The 16,888-nt window shown below is 48.7% G+C and overlaps 1 protein-coding gene across 3 annotated transcripts in view; it reads right to left on the reverse strand.

Moving 5' to 3' along the window:
• The window catches only part of BCL9 (BCL9 transcription coactivator), a 29,924-nt gene extending 15,765 nt beyond the window's left edge, over positions 1 to 14,159 (reverse strand). For all 3 annotated transcript variants that reach the window (XM_054513984.1, XM_054513985.1, XM_036382908.2), the window contains exon 1: positions 14,073 to 14,159. The gene's annotated coding sequence lies outside the window, so the exon portion shown is untranslated. The remainder of the gene's footprint in view (positions 1 to 14,072) is intronic.
• Positions 14,160 to 16,888: the final 2,729 nt, after the last annotated feature.

Consider the following 16,888-nt stretch of genomic DNA (forward strand, 5'->3'; position numbering starts at 1 on the left):
CAAAACCAAACTACAAAGCCAGTCCCAAACAATGCAGCTACATTCTCCACCCAGACCAGCCAAATCAAACAATGAAATCATCAACGTGATAGACCATCCTTATCTAGCCAAGTCACACCTGCAGACAGAAGCTGAAACAAACACCTATCGCAACAAGCTGCTTCATCCAGTAAAACTCACCACAGCAGCACAACCATCCCTGAATCCAATTACCCAGTTATATCTCCTCTCCCCTTTCCCCCACCACACCCAACGAAACAATACAGGCTAAGCCATGCCAGTGCCAATACTGACACACCTCTACCAGAGCAGGGACAGGAATCACCTTTTCCCTTGAAGCGGAAAGCGTGCGAACACCAGCACACATCAGGATGGAGAGAATCTATCACCGACATTGCTCAGAGCTCTATTCCTTGAAACATTCAATCCCAGCCTTGCAGACCATCACTCAGGACGGCAAGAGGGGCATCATCCATCTTTTAGGCTACCCAGTTACTGCACTGCAATTCCATTCCCTAGTGTCCCATCTCTGCTGCTCACCTGCACAGTCTTAGCCCTGTCAGCACAAGGCAGTTTGCTTCACAGTGAATTTAAGGGCAAAAGGCTGACAGCATGCACACAATGCAGCTACCACAGAGTAATTAATAAGATGCAAATGCACATCTCAGTTTAGCTTTCAGTTAAATATTTTGACCACCCCTGTACTTCCATGAACCAGCCACCATATTACTGCACTGCAAATAGAAGGTTTAAAAAAAATCAAACTAGCTAATTCCTATTTTATGGCCCTAAGCTGGAGAAGCTTGATAGTGACAAGTGGTCAAGTACTTGGAGGTGTATTTCATTATGGCTATTCCAGCAGGAACAGCTGCAGTTATCACTGATTCACTTCAGTCTTTTCTCCCTCTTTGAGGAGGAGAATGTGGAGAGATGAAATAAAAGCATACCAAGTAGATAAAAGTATCAGACTTGTGGCCTGACTGTGACATGAAGCATTAAAGGCAAGAAACCTTTCTCTGCATACAAGAAAGAGCACACTGCTATTTTCCACATGGCCTTTCTGAGACTGTCAGTCTGTGCTGGACTGAGGGTGGTGAGAGCTCAAAATCAGCATGGAAAAAGAAAAAAGGCTGGAGACCTGCTGCTGCAGAAAACAAATGATAACTTTGAATGCAAGCTGAGCCTGCACCCTGAATTGTATCTCTGACAGTGGAATGGGTAAGGAAGGAGAGAGAGTGGGATAAGAGATTGCTCAGGGAAGAACAGAAGCTTTAGAAGGAACCCAGAATAGCAGCAGCAGGAGGTATTTGAGCAACCACTGATCCTGACAGCCACCAGGAAGCAAACTTCTGCAAGTGCATCCACCAGTGGATTCCCTGTGTGACCTGAGAGGTGGGGCAAGGCAATGAATCAGCCAACGCGCTCCTTCAGCACATTTTTACTGGGAAGGGCACCTCCAATTTCTCCGACCCTCATTCAACCACATGAGAGGGAGAATAGCTGCCCTGGCAAAAGGTGACTCCACTACACCCAAGAGCTACCACTGGTTTTCATCACGTGCTGCACTTAGCAGATTTGTTGAGCATTTGCTTATTTTACACACTTGCAGCTGAGCTGCACATTACTTTTTAATAAGCTGCTGTTTAATAAAGTGCTTGATTACACACCTCATTGATAAGGAGAGCGACTGGCAAACAAGGAGGACACAGGAAGTGTTATTCAAAGCTTTTATTGAGCTGTCCGACTTCCTTAAGATCATGTAAAAGCAAATAGATAAAATGACATGAATATTCTACACCCCATACATCTCCCTATGACACCTGAGGACAGAGGGACACAAGATACTTCAATCCCTTGAAGCAGTCCAAATTTTTAGACAGGGCTCCCTACCAAGGGCTATTAAATACACCTTTAAATCTGTCTCTGCCTCCTAGCAAAAGCTGTCCTCCTCATCCTTTCTCAGGAATGGATAAAGCCTGTCACACTACTAGGATTGAACCCATCATCATTCAAATAGGTCTGTCAAAAACGCAACCTTACCTTCTGCACACCAGCTCTGTACTGGACCCAGGAAAGCAACTTCAACCAGTGTAAACCAATCCAACTCTATCCCATCCAGCACTTGTGAAGATATAAATAATATTCAGGAGACAACTTTCCTGTTTCATCCCACAAGGTGTCCATGTGCTCACTGGCACAAAGGAGGCAGTGCTGACTAATGGCAAAGGCATGGATAAACTTATGCTTATTGAAATACATTTGTGCCCATCTTCTGCCAGGTCCCTCTGCCCTTTTTCATAAACAAGGGCAGAAAATACCTCAGGTACCTTCAGATCGGTAACTTGGATGCTCCAGGGTAGGTAGAGGTAAGTTGTTCATCTAAGGTGATTAGATAGCAACTCACAGCCAGTTATCAGTTTCTAGATGGTCCTAACTTACCCTGAAACAGTATGGACTTTCCTATGTTCGTGTCATAACAATAAAAATGATGCACAAAGTTCTCACAATCTCCCAGAGAATTCCATCTTACCACATCAGAGAAATCACTGCTATTCCAAAGTCTGCACAGCATTATCTCTATGTTCACAGTTTTATACCAGAAATTACTCCTTGCAACCTCCACAGGGAAAATACCTTCTCCTGCACGTGAGGTGTAAGCATCCCTGTTGAACTCTAAATGAGTAGGTTATTGCCTACAACTAGATCCAGCCCTGAAGCACAGAGAAAGGGGCTGAGCAAAGACAGATTCACCTAAAATTAGCACCTTGAAGACCAACAGACACAGACAGGAAAAGGGCATGCAAGATTCTATGCCATTACATGGAGAGAAGTTCCCTTGTGTTGTTTCTTTTAATCTAAGAATTTAGGACCGGAGGATAAGCCTCCCAGAAACTGTAAGAATATTTAATCAGGCCCATGCAAATGCAGTGTGGTCACACAATGCAGCTCCTCTCAAATAAGACAGTACAGACACCCTTCCTCCCAGCCCCTATCACCACAGATGGGGACCTTTCCCAAAGAACAAATCTCTCCTGAAGTCCATTCAAAACAACAAAGGCCACAGAAAATCCAACCTTTTGCTCTACATCCTTAAAATGTGCAGTGAAGACAATCACTGACAAAGCACAATACAAACTCAAAGGCTCAGAGAATTAAGTGTTGTATGAGTTTCTCATGCCACTATCCCCTTTTCTGAGAAAATGGTATCTCTAGCAACTATTCTCTTCCTTCTGACAAGTGCATGGATAACCAACAGTAGCCATGATATAAAGGCTGTGTAAGTAATCATTCTTTTTAGGTACTTTAAAAAATCATTCTAAAACAGTCTTTTGCAACAGACATGTTGCCCGCTACTCTCACAAGTGTAACTTTCAAGAGTTGTGAATAACACTAACACTTCTTGTCAAACAGACAACTGTGTGTCCATTAAACTTTATTTTTAATGTATTTAACAACATTTCAGTGCATTATTAATCCAGTAGGGATGCATGGCTGTCCTAGACAGCTTCTGACTCTGTACAACTCCTTCTCCAAAGCAGTGGAGGAGACAGACACTTATGGACGCTGGTGATCAAATTCAAGGTGTACACAGACAAACACTGAGAGCTTTTCAATTTCCCATCTGCTATTATGTAAAAAACACTTGATCTACTTGGTTCACTTGGGACTGGAACAAGCTCTTGGCAGATTCTGACACAGTTCCAGAAATCAGCCTGGGGAAAAAGCCAAGAGAAAAATTCTTTTAAAAACCCCTCAAAGCCTAAGCTACAGCTATCTGCTTCTGCACAGGAACATTATGAACACTTCCCCTCAGCGTTCCTGCCATTTCAGCTGCAGCAGCAGCAGTGGCACTGGCAGGTGCGGGTCGGCCGGGGCGTCGGGGCCGCCGTCGCGCTCCCTGTCACGACATGGTCGCGCTCCCTGTCACGACATCGCGCTGACCTCAGCTCAGCCTGGCGCAGCTGCCAGCATCACTTCAGCTCCACCTCTGCTAGCAGGGCTGGGAGCAGCCTATGTACTTTACAAGTGCAGTTTGGAGCTCCCTGTGTGGAGCGTCGCTCACCTGAGCAGCAGCCGGGCTGCCATGGAGTGCCCAGCTATTGTAAACATCGATAAAGATCAAAAGCTCGAGCAATAAGGGATTTTTCAAGAAACATTTTAACAGTATTTCCCTAATGTATGACAGGCTTCTGCAGCTTTCCATGTCATGTTAGCAGTTAATAGCCTTAGCATCAGTCAGCATTGCATGCAGGAGTCCAGGGGGTAATGAGAGTTTTCTATGCCCTGCTTTCATAGCTTTGGCTTCTGTCAAAACTTCATTTACTTTTCAGGAGTTAGGAGAAGCCACGGGCAATCGCCTTCCTCTAACTTCTCTGGGTTTATTTTTTGAAAAATTTAAATAAGGACATCAGCATGAACAACCACAGGTGAAAGACACCTGTGTCAAACTTGACAGCAGTCCATTCTCTAGAAACTTATCTATTGAAAGGGGCTGGGGGAAAATATGCTGAAATACTGGATAGGGAGACAGGACAAAGGAGACAGCAGTTTGCTCTTCTACAAGTATTAACACCACACTGCTTAAACAAAAGGCTTGGGAGAAACAAGTCCCTAATCAGTTCAGCACAGAAAAAACCCAAGTGCTTTTTCCTTCCCTTTCGGCATCCCTTCAACAGGCTTCCAGAATGAAAGATAAGAAGCAATCCTCAGGCGTAACTCCTTGGGCTGCAATCTTGTCAGTTTTCATAAGCTAAGTGGGGCTGGGATGGGTCAGTACAGGACAGAGCTCCTCTGAGAAAAACCCAGTGCTACAGCAAGCAGTAATTCCGCACTCTGCTGCAAGGGGACACGACACACGACACCAGCCGGAATTGCTGGGGGCGAGCCGTACACCTTCCTTCATGCCAACCTTCACCTTTACAGCTCTCCGCTCTCTCTCCTCCCAAATGAGCACTTTTCCAAGGCCCCCCTGAGCATCACTACCTTCTAGCACTGCCTGCCAGACCAGTTTTCGCTCAGGACTGTCACCACCAGCCATCCCTCTGCTCTGCTCCTCTGCACGAGCCCTCCTGCTGTTCTCAGGCACCTGGGGAGCTCAACACCACAAACCCAGCATTCCCATGGGAGCAGAGCTGAAGAGCTACTACATCCCTGCAGCTTACTGCTGGGTAAAATGTGTGCCAGGGTGTGCTTGTCCCTGGTGCACTGAACCTCTCATTCCCTTGCTTTTAGACCCACATCAGGCATGTGAGAGGCAGCACGACCCTCAGTGACACAGTGCAGTGATTTCACACTGGCTTCCCAGCTATTAAATGCAGGATCCTCCGCACAGCAATGACTCTTCTAAGGAGTAAGGCACTTCAAAGAACTCCAGCAAGCAAAAACTGCATGTACACAGTACTCCACGATGCTACATGATTATATCAAAGCTGCTGGGATGAAAAACTGACATTTGATAAATAACATGAGGTCACCTCTAAGATCTCAGAACACTGCATGTAAAAATGTTATTTTGACAAGAAATTAAGCAATTGTATAATCAGGTCTATTATCAAATCTACTGCTTTGACACGATCTTATAAAAGTACGAGGAGCATGCAATTCCAATTGCTGCAGGATCCTCCCTCACTCAACACAAGATGTAGGCATTTAATATTCCTCTAGTTAGCCACGCATGTACAGCACAGCCTAACGCACTTCAAAGTATTTACTGTGCTGTATAAACACAGCGCTATTTTCAAAGCCTCATAACTGTCAAATCAAAGCTGCCTTTCACTAAAGCATTCAGAAGCATTTCTGCTGGATGGTGGCTATTTGCCTGACAGTTTCAACCTTCTATGCCCCAACCACAAGAAGGTTAATTTTTTTTTAATATATGCATATATATATATATATAAAATTATTATTTTCAAGAGGCAGAAAAGAGTGTTTTCTTGCTAACGAGCTGTCAAATCATTTTGACCTGAAGTTTTTTTAGTTTTTTTCTAATACATACATATAAAATGTGGTGGAAAACTTCCATTCCACCATCAGAAGTTCTGAAAAGAGTTTCTCCATACACAGGATTGCCTCAACTGTCCATTGTACCAGCTGTCTCTGTTGAGGCAGGCTGTGGCTGCTCACCTCAACTTGGTTTTATATTACACTGCAAATACATTTCTAATCAATCCTCAAACAAATCCAGATTGGTACACAGATAGAACATTGCCATTTCACAGGCAGTGGAACAGTGATATCAAGACACCTGAAGAAGTCAGTTTAGTAAAATGCAGAAAGCAGAGCTCTGAGCAACCTGAAGAATGGTCTGCACTGCTTGATCTTACCCAGTGTTTTTATCAGTGAACCACTAAACCAGAGTTTTTGTGCAGGTCTTCACAACTCTGTGCACACTGCAAAGGTGGCAAGGATAGCTTGACACAACATCACAGGCAGACTCACAGACTTAAAGCAACTTGTAGAGCATAAGTAACATGGTCGAGTAGATAAATCACAGGCACGTTCAGAGCCGAGCTCTGTTCCCAAGTTTGCCACCAAATCCAAGCAACCCTGGCTTTACACGAGCCCATGGGCCCCAGCCACCCCGCTGATAAGGTAGAACAGATATCTGCACCCTTTGTTCAGAAAGCACAGAGGACAACCACAGGCACACGGAGACCATCAGTGACAAGGTGGGTCAGTGATTTAAAGCTCTCTTGCTCTGCTACTCTGCAGACAGAGCCTCACCAGAGGAGGAAAAACACAGCAGCACTGCTTTCTTTAGAGGCCAAACAGCCATGAAAACAAGACACCCAGCTCAGAGTAATTGCCAGTGCTAGGAGCTGAACAGGCAGCTGTGTGGCTATCTGTGCCTGAACAACAACTGCTCTGAACTCAATACAGAAAACAGCAAGCTCTCCCTCGATTCCATATGCAGCTAAATTATTGTGTATATCATCCACTCTTTATGCCACCGACTGTACCACTAAGGAGCACGTAAAACCAGCATTGCTTTCGAGACTACAGCACCCAATTTTCAGTGAAATCTCAGAGGACATTGCTCATCTCTCTTTGTTGAAAGAAATCATGTCAGTGGTAAAAGGCACTTCTCCTTCCTTCGAAAGGATTTCATTGATTCTGCCTAGGTTTTAAAAAACAAATAGGCCAACCACCTTATAGCTCCCTTGTTCATCTCCCTTCCCTATTCCACAAGCATCTTCTTGGAGGCCAAACAAGGAAAATCCCACTTCTGCTTTTAAGTCTGTCTGAAAAAAAGGGATCTCTCTAAAGAGATAACATTCATTCTTCAGATATAGTTAACTGCAATTTCATAACAGTATTTAAAATAAATTCAATTAGTGTTGTCAAAGTAGATCAAAACCAGAGTGCTCAGATTCAACTCTGCAAAAGAATATGGAAGAAACCAGAAGTAGGAATAAAGAAAATCTAAAAAGTTGTGAGGCAGCAGTTCACTTCACAATAGCCACATTTACCAGATTTCAGGATGGTTCACCGAGATCCAACCAGAAGTCTATGGCACATCTCATATGCTGGTTCTCAATCAAGTTCCCAGAGAGGAGTGTGAGAACCCTGCAGCAAAACCAGGCACAACAGGCTATTCCATCCCTCCCTTTCCCAATATAGAAGCACAACTGCTAGAGCAGAATAAAAAAGAAGGCTTAGACCACAGGCTTAATACCTCTTCCAAAATTTCTACTGCCACTGATTATGATAATTGAATATTCTTCATATTCTTAAAGACATCTGATGCTTTTTAACTCTTGTTGAATTCTTGCTCCTCAGCAAGATTCTCACAGCATGAGTTTCACTGCTTAATTGCAACCATACTAAATAGTCTATCGTCAATTTACAGTACATGTTCTGTATCAACAGGAAGTCTTGAGGCAGCAGAAACTCTTCCCTAGCAAAGCCCCAACACTCTGCTGTTGGCCCTGCTTAAAGCTTCTTCAAGAGGGCTTCTCTTTTGATACCTTGCATATACGTTCAGAGATGATTTTTGGCAAAAAGAACAAGGTAAGCTGGAGGAACTGTTCTCAGGCAAGGGAAGCTGTAACAAACAGGTGTAAAAAACATTTAGCAAGTTTAGCAGACTCTTAGCAATGTAGTTAGATGAGCATTCCTTTTGGCAGCACTGCCAGCTTAGAGAACTGCTGGTACCAATATTTACTCCCACCCCTGCACCACACTGTCTGATGTGCCCGTGGCCAAACAGCAAACCAGTCTGGCAAACTGATGCAGGCTAAGTATCATCATTTCTTTGCCAGGCTACTTCTAATCCAGATCAGCTCCCTGAACCGTTCCAGCATCCAGCTGCTCCAAAACAGCAGCACCAGCACACACAGCAGGATGGTGCAGAGTCAAAACAGATGAGCACCAAGGACTCCTCAAAACCCAGCTCTAGCACTGAAGGAAGAGCTCAAAGGAATAAAAACAGAGGGCAGCTCCGCCAACAGGTAAGGGTGCACTCTCAAAGCACACCCCTGCTTCTTCAAAACTATAAATCAAAAGTGAACACTGGAACAGTTCACTTGGATTCAGCACATTAAATGTCACCTGTTGTTGCTAACCAGTGTTTATAAGCCTGCATGTTCTTAAAGGCAACCCTTCAGAAATTTCCCAACAGATAGATTTTTTTGTTCAAGTTCTTCAAGATTATCTGGACTTCCTAATTATGAATAAAGTTCCTGTTCTTCTGGACTTGTGTAGTCCCTACTACAAAGGAGGTCAAGCTCCAAAACAATTAAACTTTTAAAGCAGTAAAAAAAAAAAAAAAAAAAAAACCCGAAAACCTAATAGACAAGTAAGGGTACATAGGGGAAAGCTCTTTTAAATTCAATAGGCAGAGCCCTGCTTGAACAAAAATTCGGCAATGAAATCTCTTTCCATTCACAAATTGCTCTGAAAAACTGAGTTAACACCTTTATTTTGCCAGCAGGAAGACTAGAGGGACTCCAGCAGAGCTTGTAAGCAGGAAATCCAAGCCCACAGCAAAACTTGCTGGGTTAAAGGACTTCATATCTGTGTAAACAGACCACAGACCTTAGGGAGGCTCAGAGATTTCTGTGAAGTCCAAGGCCACACAAACGAGTTAGAAGGATTTTATGAAGGCTGCCTGCACTGCTATGAAGAAATTCTGACAAACTTCTACAAAGCAGAACAGAAAAAGCCCTGCAAGGTAGCACAGCTCACATTTAAGATAAAATTAGTTTGAATACTCACTGGAATGTAATTGCTTCACAGGATAAAGTTGTTGTTGCTGTTTGGAGTTGGGGTTTTTTTTCCTATTGAATTTATAAAAGACCAGCAAAATTCCTAAGCCATAGGCACAGTTTGTGAGGCAAGAGAATTGACACAGCATGTCAAGAATTCAGAGGAAAAAACAACATCTAGGAAGAAACATGTAGAAATAGGTGTGGGAAGTCAATGTGCTGCAGAGTAGCAAGCCTTTGAATAGCTGGGAAATATGGATCAAAGGTACTCCATTCTTATCCACATCAAACATATAAACTGCTCAGAAAAGCTGTAGTATATGAATATTTTAGCCTTGTGGCTTACAGTCGCCTCAGTTTCTATATTTGGATATTTGGTGACAAATGCAGTTTGGCTGTGGACTAACCCTAACTAAAAACAATCCAAGCACATGAACTGTAAAGACGAAATGTAAGATGGGGGGGGGAAGGAGGGGGAAAGCACAGGGAAGAAAGAGTCCACACCCTTTGTATCCATAATATCCAAAAGAGATCTACAAAGTTTCTGGTTGTATGACCAGAAACCTATTTCTTTTCTTTCACATTAAAATGCAGGTCCTGCCTAGCTTAGAAGATTGTGTTGACCAATAAACAAATTAACTCATCACAAGAGAGAAAAGCAAAATAACTCCCCAAAACAAACAAGGGGAAAAAAAAAAAAAAACCCAAAAACTAGTGTACAAAAAGATGGTCACAACACTGCTATCATAGTCCAGCTACTCCCCCACACCAGAGCAAATCACAATTTTTCCCAGGACCTCTTTAGACATCTAGGAGCTAAATAATCTGTACTGGGAAAACTACACTGGGAAGTCATAAACAGAACTTTTACTAAACACTGCAAAAATCAAGTGCACGGGCAAAATACATTCCCAAAAGAATTTATCACGTTAACCTGACCAAAGATGAGCAGCTGAATGGGAGGGGGACTTACACAAAAACTTGTTTAGGGTGGGGGGTTTTTTTGCTTGGTTTTGTTCACACTTATTTAACGTCAATGATTGATTAACATTTTGGATAAAGGAGGTCTTTGTTAGTGATTCAGCATCTCCACCCCTTCAATTAAGGTGTTAAGAGTTCACACAAGTGCAGTGAGACCCAAGATCCCCAGACCCCTCTCCACAATAAAATCCCGACCCAAAAAAAACAGATTAAAAAAACAAAACAAAACAAAAACGCACTTGCCCCACTGAGAAAATTCCAAAATCCCAAAACTAACATCGTTGCTAACTCCAAGTCAAAAAAAGAAAGATGCCTTTCTTTTGTTGTTTGAGGAGAGGCCAGCAAGGGAGACAGGGAAAGAATATGAGCCCTTGAGCCATTTTTATGCACTGAGTAAGAAAAAAAGGACACATTCATTAAAAATAATCTCTTTGGAGATCACTGTTAAAAGAAAAAAAATCCACACCGCGTAACAGAGCCATCATGCCAACTTGTCCAAAATGGCTATAAAACCTCGGGAAAACAACGCCTGTAGTTCAGGCAGGAAAGCAGATCCCTGTGCCATGGGATGCAGGCGTGTGCACTCCTGCAAGCACAGCTCCTCTGCCGCAGAATGGACACAAAACGACTCCGTGTGTGTGCCCCCATCAGCTGCCCAGTTCCACACCTGCAACACCCCGCTTCAGCCGGACTGGCCGTGACACAGCTCAGAGAAAGCAGGACACAGGCAAACCAAAAGAAGTGGGGATAAAGCTGTTAAAGTATGTTAATTCTTTCATTGGATTTCATATAATGCCTTGCCTAGCTTCCCAACGGTTGTTATTGTAATATCTCGAGCAATCGCTGATCAAATAATTCAACAAAACAGAAAAAAAAAATCTGCATCACTTTTTTTCCTCATGCTTTTAAAGATTTGATACATTTAAGGATCCTTCAGAGCATCCAATGTCTGTGTGGGCTTTTCACAGAGAAACCAAGGACAAAATACTTTCAAGGAAAATAAAAATGTTACTGGAACCCCTAAAAACAGAGAGAGCTATCTCCCCCGCTTCCTCCAACTGTGTTTTGACAGAAAATCATCCAGTCACCAACAAGGAGGCTTAAGGAGACAAACTTGACTTGGCACAGCCCTTTCTTCTCTGCCCAGACCAAGGAGAAGGTGTTACTTTACCAGGTAGAGGCTACCAGACTTGATGTTTCTCTCCCAAAAGTGAGGTTCGTGGTTATTTCCAGACCAGCTTCAGAGTCCATGTTAGGTCTGGCATCTGAAGAATTAAAGCATCTTTCCTTTCACCTTGGTGGGCTTTGAATCACTCCACAACCAGCTCCCATCTGACACTTATTTCAGTCTTTCTTTGCTGCATGACAATTTTTTGATTTCTCATGTAGTTTACTATTAAAGCACTAATCATGTAATCATCCCACCTTAATATTTTACACCCAAATAGCAACCCACCAATGACTGTCACATCAGATTCCTCCCATCTGTCTCCTCATGCTTTGTCTACCCTCCCTGAGTAAAATCCACCTTCCATATCCCAAACAATCCATCTTCAGAGGCCTTTTTAGACCCATCAGCTTCACATAGAACCTGGGGACAGGGAGCTGGACAACACAGAAATACAGGCTTCTCTCTCATCCTAGAAGTGGAGCCTTGCTGCCTTGCATGCATCCACCTGTCCCACCATTTCCCTAAGCGTTTAAGGTCTCTACTGTTCATTTTTTTTCTTCATCATCTAACCCTTAACCTCATGAAACTTCAGATTTAGTCTCTCTTCCTCCTTTGCAGCCAGCCAGAGCACAGATTCCCTCTCATGCATACACAGACAGAGCTTCTCCTCTACCTAGTAGGAATCCTTCCAAATAAACACATTTCCCCTGCCTTGACAGATACTGCTCTTCCCCACAATCCCCACGTACAAGATCCCCTCCCACACTTAGTATCCCACCTACTAGTTCGATACTACAGGCTCAGCTTCCCTGGATTCCTGCTCCCCTGGTCTATCTACACTGCCTCCCAGCTCTGGAGCCCCACAATTTCCCTCATGACCCATGTGCACCACCTCCCTCCTGCTGAAAGCACTTCCTACCTCATATTCTGGCTCCCAGTGCTACCCCAATCCCACTCCCATTTCTCTTTCTTACAACGACTCAAGTCCCAACTCCTCACATGCTTCCCTTCATGTACCACTCTCCCCAGCCAACCTCACACTCATTTCTTCACCCAGCTCTCCACATCTTTTCTTGTTCAGTACTTCTGCACCACATCCCTTCCTCAGGCATGTCCCAGGAGATCTAATGTCCCACACATCATCTCCCACCCTCTCACTGTGTGTTTCACCTTGTATCCCTCTCCCTACACCCCTGTGCCCCAGCCCCTCACTTCAGCTCAACCACAGAGTTCACACACACAGCTCCCGCCCCACTTTTACACCACCTTCTTTCTCCTAGGACAATCTTCACTCCCAATCCAACAGCCCCTCCCATCCGATGTGCCAGCCCCTCACTGAGATTGGAATCTCACAACCACCTCTCTAGTCCACCCAACACGGCCCGAAGGCACTTCCACACACCTCAGGGCAGCACAGATCACCCCAATGCTGCACCCACAGCCCCACAGAGCACAGCCCCAGTGCCCCGCACACCTCAGGGCAGCACCCACCGCCCCACAGAGCACAGCCCCAGTGCCCCACACACCTCAGGGCAGCACCCACCGCCCCACAGAGCACAGCCCCAGTGCCCCACACACCGCAGGGCAGCACCCACCGCCCCACAGAGCACAGCCCCAGTGCCCCACACACCTCAGGGCAGCACAGATCACTCCAGTGCTGCACCCACAGCCCCACAGAGCACAGCCCCAGTGCCCCACACACCTCAGGGCAGCACCCACAGCCCCACAGAGCACAGCCCCAGTGCCCCACACACCTCAGGGCAGCACCCACAGCCCCACAGAGCACAGCCCCAGTGCCCCACACACCTCAGGGCAGCAACCACAGCCCCACAGAGCACAGCCCCAGTGCCCCACACACCTCAGGGCAGCACCCACCGCCCCACAGAGCACAGCCCCAGTGCCCCACACACCTCTCCACACAGCAGAGAGCCCCAGCGCATCCCCCGCACCACCGAGCATCCCACACATCCCTCCACCAGGCGCAGCTCTTGGAGCATCCCATGCACCACACCGCGACCCAGGACAGCCCACACATGCCTCCTCCCAGCACATGCCCTGTGGCATCCCATACATTCCTCCATATATCACAGCCCCCGGGGCATCCCCTGCACCACGACGCCGGGCACAGCATTCCATGTGCCGCTCCACACAGCACAACCTCCAGGGCTCCCAGCGCACCCCAAAGCACCCCACACATCCCAAGCAGCCCTATACCCCCCCACGCCTCCTTCCATGGAGCACAGCTCCTGGAGCATCCCCTGCTCCCAACACGTCCCTCCATGGAGCACATCCTCCAGGCATCCCCTGCTCCCCACGGAGCACAGCTTCCAGAATATCAACCATGCCCCACACACCCCTCCATGGAGCACAGCTCCCGCAACATCCCATGCTCCCCACACATCTCTCCATGGAGCACGGCTCCCGGAACATCCTCTGCTCCCCACACATCCCTCCATGGAGCACATCCCCCAGGTATCCCCTGCTCCCCACACATTCCATGGAGCACAGCTCCCGGAGCATCCCCTGCTCCCCACACATCCCTCCACGGAGCACATCCCCTGCTCCCCACACATGCCTCCATGGATCACAGCCCCCCAGGCACCCCATGCAACCCCTGGGCTCCCCTCGCCGCCTCCTTTGGGGCACCCCCGGGGACCCCCCCAACTCCCGAACTTGGTGCGGGTGCCGGTGCCCGGTGCCCGCCCCGCACTCACCGCGCTCAGCCCGTGGCCGGCGGGGGCGGCGCGGCGGCTCCGTCCCCCTCCCGCACACACACACAGGCTCCATTGTCCGCCGGCGCCTCCCCCCCCCGCTCCCCGCGCACATGGTACCGCCCAGCGCAGCCCCTCGCGCCCGCTCCCCCCCGCCCGCTCCCCCCCCCCCCCCGCTTCTCCCCACACTGGTTCCAATCCCCCCCCCCCCCCCCCGCGCCCCCCTCCCGCCGCGTCCCGCAACCCGCGGAGAGAGGAATGGTACCGCCCGTCGCGCGCGCCCCGCCCCGGCAATGGTACCGTCCGCTACTCACTCGGCCGGCGGCGGGACCGCCTCTCGCTCCCCGCGCCGCGCAGTGGTCTCGCCCGGCCCCCCCGCCCCGCCTCTCCCCGGCCAGAGGGCGGGGACTGCGGCCCTTCCCCCTTCTCCGCGCGGTGGTACCAGCCGGGCTCTTAAAGAGACAGGCTCCCCTCGGCCTCGCGGCCCCGCCCCTTCATTAACATAGCCCGGCCCCCGCCCCGCGGCGGCCACGCCCCCTCCTCCCCTTTTAAAGAGACCGCGCGCCCGGGGCTCTTCTTAAAGGGGCCGCCTCCCCCGCCACCCCCCCGCTTCCCTCCACCCCAAACTCCCCTCCGCCGAGTCGGGCGCCGAGAATGGCCGTCAGCGCCCCGGTTCTCCGGGTGGCTGGAAGGGCGCTCCCCGCGCTGCCGGTGCCCGCCAGGTACCGCAGGGGAGGCGCCCCCGGTGGGGCCGGGGAGGGGCCCTGGCGCTCCCCCTGAGGCGGCGCGCGCGGGGGGCCCGCCCCCACCCTGCCCCCCCGACCCCAGCGGCGGCACCCCCTTAACGGAAACGGCGCGCGGGGCCCCTGAGGGGATGCGGGATACGGGATGCGGGATAGGGGATGCGGGATAGGGGATGCGGGATAGGGCATGGCGCCGCCCGGCCCCAAGCTGGTGCCCTGCCCGCCCTGCTCGGTACCGGCCCGCCAGGCCCACGCCGCTGCCGGTGCCGTGGTACCCCCGCCTCTGCCTCGCTGCTCCCGCCCCGCGAGGGGGATTCCACGCGCCCTGGGGAGCCGAGGTGGCCACCGGGAATCGCCGCCAGCCCAATGGTGGCACGGCCCGGGGGAGCCGCTGGACCGTCGTGTAGCGGCGCGGGCCGCTGGCACATGTCCCTGCCTTCCGCACGTTTCTGAGGAACGCGGGATGAGAGCGGGAGGGGGGGATTAGTGGAGGAGAAGCGCGTCCCTCCTCTCAGGGGGCTGAGCACCCCGACTGCCCACCCGCCGAGAGACCCGAGGGCTTTCTTCTGAGGAGAGAAAAAGCCAGGATAAGCAGCAGCTTGGAACTGAACAGGGAGGGACCAGGCAGTAATGGCAAACAGACACAACCTATCAACTCCTAAAAATGCTCAAGGGCCCCATCCTGGACAAATGCTCCGTGTTTGGGGGATTAGACATCAATGTAGTTTGGTTTCAAACTGGCAGTGAAGAGTTTTGAAGATTTGTAGCAATCCCCCGCCCTTTTCAGTCTGAGACTTACTCTGTGAAAAGACGGCTTTCAACATCCACTAATCCTTCTCCTTCACCTCCACAAAATGTTCTTAAAATGGGCGCTCTCGTGGCTGTAAGGAAGAGGTTTCCAAGCCACCGGTGGCACACCGATGCAGCCGAACAGAGAAAGTCAGCGGATCAGTTTTGCTTATCCGCGCTGCCTGAATAACCTGTTTAGCCAATACAACATCAGTGAACAGAAATGCAGTGTCCTCCCTCCCCCTTTATCCTCAAACGACCCATTCTTTGTCCAACTCCCACTTTTAAGTAACTCAAGTCTTTGGAAGAAGACCCTTTTAGCGCAACATTCACGCTGGGCGTTGCTCTTGGCAGATAAAACCACCTCCTCTCTTTGCTCAGCCCTCAATCCCTTTTTCTCTTTTTGTCCCTCTCTTCTCCTCCCCTTGTCCTTGCTCACTTGCAAACACTGTTAAAGAACTCCTTACAGCTTCCTGAACACTGCAACAGTTGCTAATTATCACCTCTTACCCCAGATAGATACTCTTCCTTCAGGGACACACTTCTTAACAGCGGGGTTTCAGTCCCTTCTGGTTGGCAGACCAGAGACCCGAAGCATTTCCCGCTGGACAGACTTCCAGCCCACTGACACCTTTTCTAGACAAGTCCCTGGGGCTACAAGTTCCCAGGATCCACGACCCGAAGGTGGAAATAGTTGGTCTCTGACAAGTCTTTCCACCCACTGACGCCAGCCCCACCTGCATCTTTCCAGCGATCGCGACCAGCACCTTCCACAGCTGAAGTGTCGGTGAAACTGGAACCACCACCTTTGCTGCCATCGGTTCCACACTCTCCTCTACATGATGTTTAAACTTTGCCCATTTTTACATTGATACGGTTCTCTCTTAATGCAACACCTGCAATTCCTCCTGTCCTTCACGCATCCCACCATGCTGGCCAGCATGGTGCAAGGAAGAGAATGTACCTCACAGTGCTTCCCACAGAAGATCCAGTCCCACTCTCACCGACACCAAGAACCCATCGTGGTTCGCTTAAAAGGAAGTTGCTTGCCCTGGGCAGTAGAGGCTGGGATTTTTCTAAGGAGCCTAAGGAAGCCAGGCACCCGACTTCCATTTTCCAAAGGTACCTTTGAAAATCCTACTCTGTGCCTCAATCCCGACACATGGAACAGCAGTGATAAAATACAAGGAGTTAGCGAACTGACTTTTTTGTTTCCTCCCTCCTCCGACCCAGTACTTCGCTGCCTGGTTCCTTTAGGAGTTAGACCGGGGAAAACGAGCACAAAAT

This window comes from Molothrus ater, chromosome 2 (genome assembly GCF_012460135.2).
Source record: "Molothrus ater isolate BHLD 08-10-18 breed brown headed cowbird chromosome 2, BPBGC_Mater_1.1, whole genome shotgun sequence".
Lineage (NCBI taxonomy): Eukaryota > Metazoa > Chordata > Aves > Passeriformes > Icteridae > Molothrus > Molothrus ater.